We start from the raw sequence: 6000 nt of genomic DNA, 5'->3' as shown, positions 1-6000 counted from the left end.
GCTGTGGCAGACAGAATAAAGATGCCCACGTCCTAATCCCTGGATTCACGTGGCAGAATGGACTTTGCAGATACGATGAAGTTAATAAGGATCTTGAAAAGGAGAGGCTATCCTGGATTATCAGTGGGGCCCAATGTGATCACAAGGGTCCTCATAAGAGGGAACAGGACGATCAGAATCAGAGAAGGCAATGTGACAACAGAAGCAGAGCTTGGGGCGAGGCGAGGCCACAAGCCAAGGAATGCAGGCGCCTCTAGAACCTGGAAAGGGCTATGGCACAGAATCTCCCCTGGAGCCTCCAGAAGGGGCATACCTTGCCTCCAGCCCAGTGACACTGATTTGGAACTTCTGGTCTCCAGAACTGTAAGAAGAAATCTGTATCTTTTAAGCCACTAAGTTTGTGGTACTTCGAGCAGCAATGGAAAACTAATACAATCATGAATTACTTTACTTTAAAAAGTAAACCTTTTAAAAGATGTGTAATATACACAGAGAAGAACACTCAAATCCTACGTGTCCAGCTCAGTAAGTTTCTGTAAGGTGCACTCGTCTGTGTACCCAGCAGCCAGATCAAGAAAGAGCACATCCCAGGCCCCCAAGAGTCCTCTCACGAGCCCATCCAGGCACCACCCTCCCTCAAATGGCACTCGCTATCCTAACCTCAAACCCCGTAGATTATGTTTGCCTCCTTGGTGGCTGGCTTCTTTTTTCGTTCGGTGTAATGTTTGTGAGACCCACGCATGCTGTTGCATGTGGTTGTGGGTCATTTATTCTCCTCGCTGTGTGGGATGCCCTTCTGTGCATAGACCACCGTTTACACAGCCATTCTATCATCAATGTGCATCTGGATTGCTTTCAGGTTTTGGCTGGTATAAGCAGTGTCTCTGTGAAAGCCCTTATCCGTGTCTTTGGGTGAACACATGCATGCGTTTCTGGTGGATACAGACCTAGGAGGCAGAGGGTGTGCAGATGTTCGGCTCTGGAGGATTCTGCCAAACTGTTTTCCAGAGTGGTTACACCGATCTGTGCTCCCTCCAACGGTGTGAAAGAGTTTGCTGGTTTTTCTGTTGGTTTCTCTGACTTTTTCTTATTGATTAGAAGGAAATTTTTTTTTGCATATTCTGCATAAGAAGCTATACCCGTCTGTGGCTTGCCTTCTCATCTTCTTAATGGTGTCTTTTGATGAATAGGAGTTCTCCCCTATGCTTTCTTTTAAAAGCTGTATTGTTTTACCTCTTAGGTTTAGATATGTAACCCATGTAGAATTTATTTTTGTAAATTATAGGAGGTTGAGGCCAATTATTTATATTATTTATTATATATATTTATTTATTTATTATATTTATATATATTATATATTTTATATATAATTATTTATATATTTTTATTATATATATTTTTTATATATTTATATATATATAATTATTTATATATATTTTTTCTAATTGAAGTATAGTTGATGTACAATGCTGTATTAGTTTCAGGTGTACAGCACAGTGATTCAGTTATATCTATCTATCTATCTATAATCTTTTTCAGATTCTTTTCCCTTATAGGTCATTACAAAATATTGAGTATAGTTCCCTGTGCTATACAGCAGGTCCTTGTTGGTTATCTATTTTATATCAATGAATTATTTTGAGGAACAATTTACATACAGTGAAAGGCCCAGATATTAAGGTTACAATTCAGTGAGTTTTGACAAATCTATACACATGTAACCAACACCTCATTCAAGGCAACAGAACATTTCCATCAATCCGGAAAGTTCCCTCGTTCCCCCTTCCAACTAATCCCTAACCCCATAGGCAACTACTATTTTGATTTCTATTACTAAAGATTAATTTTGCCTTTTCTTGAACTTTACATGAATAGAATCATACACTATGTAATCTTTTGTGTCTCTTTTTCTCACTCCACCTAACATCTATGAGATTTATCCATGTTGTTGAATCTATCAATAGTTTATTTCCTGGGCTTCCCTGGTGGCGCAGTGGTTGAGAATCTGCCTGCCAATGCAGGGGACACGGGTTCGAGCCCTGGTCTGGGAAGATCCCACATGCCGCGGAGCAACTGGGCCCGTGAGCCACAACTACTGAGCCTGCGCGTCTGGAGCCTGTGCTCTGCAACAAGACAGGCCGTAGTGAGAGGCCCGCACACCGCGATGAAGAGCGGCCCCCGCTCTCCGCAACTAGAGAAAGCCCTCGCACAGAAACGAAGACCCAACACAGCCATAAATAAATTAATTAATTAATTAATTAATTAATTTAAAAAAAAAAAGAAATGAAAGGTTTAGAAAAAAAAAAGTTTATTTCCTTTATTCCTAAAGAGTATTCTATTTTATGAATACACTACAATTGGTTTATCTGTTCCACTGGTGATAAAAGTTGGGCTTATTTCCAGTTTTATGTTATTATTAACAAAGATGCCCCGAACAGTCTGACTTAAGCCTTTGTGTGGACCGTATGCATCCATGGTCTCATTTCTTTGCAGTAAATACCTAAGAGTGAAATTACTGTGTAATAGCAGAGGTTAGAGGACCATAGTTCTCTTCCTATCTGTTTAATGCCTGAAAATAGTGGCCTCATATATCTTGCCCAGCTTTCTAGTGGTTTATCACGGGAGGGCAGTTCTGGTACTAGTTACCCCATCATAGCCATAGGCAGGAGTTCCCAATGTATTACATTTATAATGAAAAGAAATTGTGATTCAGTTAAGTCCCAGACAATATGGCAGAGTGGGAAGAATGTGTGCTTTGGAGTCAGAGAAAGTTTGGAATCCAAATCTAACACTTCTTTACTGTGTGGTCTTGTATCAATAACACCTCTTTGAACTTGACTCTCCTCTGTAAAATGGGGAGGGGATAATAGCATCTTCCTTGGGGGATTTTGGAAGGGATAACTTGAATGCCTGCCTAATGCATAGTAGACTCAACAAAAACAGTTCATGTTTTGTTATGTTGAAGGATGATTTTGCTTCAAGAAGGGCATTTGAAGTACCCAGAAGACTGGATGAATTATGTATTATATTCAGTAAATTTAATGAAAATAGACACTTTTCCTGACACATTCTAGACACTGGGGATATAATAGTCACTGAGAATAGACTGGGTCTCTCTCCTCATGGGGTCTGCCTTCTAGGGAGGGAAGACAGTGAGTGAGTAGTAGGTAAAAAAATAAGAAAAGTTCAGTTATCAATAAATGCTATGAAGAAAAGAGACAGGGTGTGTGTTATAGAGAGTAACCAGGAAGGGGTAGGAGGGTGCCTTTAAATAAGTTGGACAAGGAAGACCTCTTTGGGGAGATGATATGGAGGGAGACAACCATGTGACTGCCCAGGAGGGGAGAAGAGTGTCCCAGGCAGAGCAGCCGGTACGAAGGCCCTGAGGTGGGAAGGTGCCCACTGCAGAGGAAGAAGCTGGAGTGCAGTGAGTGAAGGGGACCGCGGCAGGAGATGTCAGAGAGGCACAGGGGCCCAGACCACACAGGGCTATAGAGGCCTCAGTAAGCAGTACAGATTTAACTCAAAGTAGGGTGGAAAGTCTTCAGAGTATCAAACTGGGGGATAATATGATCTCAGTTACATGTTAACAAGATCACCCCAGCCACTGTATGGAGAATGGACGGTAGTGAGGCCGGAGTGGCAGCAGTCAGGCCGGTGCGGAGGCCTCCAGCCCAACATGGGAAGGAGGATGGTAGCTTTTGCTGCCGTGGTGGCAGAAGAGATGGAAAGAAGGGACTATCTGCATGCAGTCTCTTTAGAGGTAGAGCCGCAGGACGACTCAGTGGAAGGTGGTACAATTTGCTGAGATAACGGAGCCGGAAGCAAAACAGGTGTGTGGGCGTGGGGCGGGAGTGGAGAGCCCCGTTTTGGACCTGCTGCATTTGAGAAATGGAGATGTCAGTGGTCCTTTGTGCGCACGCAGGGGGAGTCAGGGCTGGTGACCCACACCGGGGAGTCGTCAGCTGACTGTGAGTTTAAAGCTATGAACTGGGTTAGATCCCTCAAGAGAGAGAGCCAAGACCACAAAGAGGGCCTGGCCTCCGGGCTCTCCTCCCACATCCAGAGACCAACAGAGGAGTCTGGTGGGGGAGGAGGAAATGGAGGGTTTGGAGTCACTAAAGCCAAGAGAAGAAGCGGTTTCAAGGAGGTACTGTGTCAAGTGCCGCTCAGTGAATGAGTAGGATGTGGGTCAAGAAGCAGCCCCTGGATTTGCAACATGGAGGTCGTTGGTGACCTTGACAAGGGCGGCTTAGTGTAGTGGGGGGCAGAAGCCCAGCCGTGTTGGAAGAGAGAATAGAACAGGAAGAAGTCGAGATAGTGAGTCTTTCCAGCTGTCTCAGAAATTTTGCTGAAAAGAACAAACAATGAGGTGCAAGGAGATGTGTTCTCAAAGGAAGGAACTTTGGGGTGACTATTTTTAAGATGAGAGTTACTAGGGCAATCTTTTTTTTTTTTTTTTTTAACTTCTGGCCGCACCTCTGGGCTTGCGGTGACCAGGGATCGAACCCACACCCCCTGCAGTAGTCCTAACCACTGGACCTGCAGGGAAATCCTTTTTTTTTTTTTTTTTTTTTTTTAGGGCAATCTTAAATGCTGATGTAGAGAGGCAGACATTATTTATGCAGGAAGGAGAAGGGGTTCATTGCCAGTGACAACTTTCCCTATTGTTACTTCTGTCAGCGGAATGCCCCTCTCCTAATTTTTTAATGAAAAAGAAATGTCAATTATACAGAAAAATTGAACAACAAATTTGAATTAGCCTTCATATACCCACCATTTAGATTCCATAATTGTTAACATTTCAAATGCTGAACTATTTGAAAGTAAGTTGCAGGTGTAAATACTTCAGGCTGAATCTCCTAAGAATACGAACATTCTCCTACATAACCACAATATCATATCGTTATCATACCAGAGAAAATTAACATTAATTCCCTGAGGTTTTCAAGATCAAATCCAAATTCACATTTTCCCAGTTGCCCATAGACTGTCTTTCAAACCAGGATCCATTGCAAGGTCTATGCAATTGCATTTGGTTGTTGTATCTCTTTAATCTCTTTTAATCTAGAGCAACTACTCTACCCTTTTTTTCCTCCCTCGTGATATTGACTTTTTAAAGAGACCAGGCCAATAACTTTGTCTAATGCTCCACATTCTGGATTTGTCTGATTGTTTCTTCATGGTGACTTGTTCCTCCATCCTATTTTCTGTAAGATGGAAATCAAGTCTGGAGCAGAGGTTCCCAAATATTCTCACTTCACAGTACCTTCAGTGCCTCAATAATTTTTTCATGGTGTTCCGAAGGCCCCAAAGGAACACCTAACTGTTCCATTTATTAAGTAGTTAGGTCCATGCAACTTAAGAAGTATTCATGTCCTAATGAGTTAGCACCAGTTGAAAAAGTAATGCACATAAATTGAAAGAAAAATATTTTATTTCATTCTAATTGCTCACTAATGGGATGTGTGCACCTGCTGGGCACTGCACAACCTCTCAAACTTCAGAATCGGATTAGACACCACCACCCTCATTTCCAATTCCACAAAGATTTTCAGGGCAGTGCTGGCTTTTAACCACAGAACTGCCAAAAACCCAGCTTCACAGAGATAAGTCATCTCAAAAAACGTAGCACAAATCGAATGTCGAAACTGTGAACTACGTCACACACACTCACACACACTCACACATTACCAGCATCACAGTCATTCTTTTTGGTGCTCCAGTTGTCCCAACTGCCGCCAATGGGAGCCCCTTCAAGCTGGCTACTGTGTCCTTTTGACCTGACCCCATTAGTATTGTGAACACTTTCTTGCCTTTTTGGCACAAAAGATGTCCCATGCTTACTTTGTAATTGCCCTGCCCCCAAACCTGGAAGCAGCTACTTTTCCAAGAAGTCTGGTTCGTCTTATGGGGAACAATATCTAGAAACCAAGACCAGGATGGTACATGGTTTATTTCAGCCAAACTTTCCACCACTGATGGATATAGATGGTTTGA

Source organism: Balaenoptera acutorostrata, chromosome 19 (genome assembly GCF_949987535.1).
Source record: "Balaenoptera acutorostrata chromosome 19, mBalAcu1.1, whole genome shotgun sequence".
Lineage (NCBI taxonomy): Eukaryota > Metazoa > Chordata > Mammalia > Artiodactyla > Balaenopteridae > Balaenoptera > Balaenoptera acutorostrata.
The sequence above is the reverse complement of the archived record's forward strand: the minus strand, read 5'-3'. Positions refer to the sequence as shown.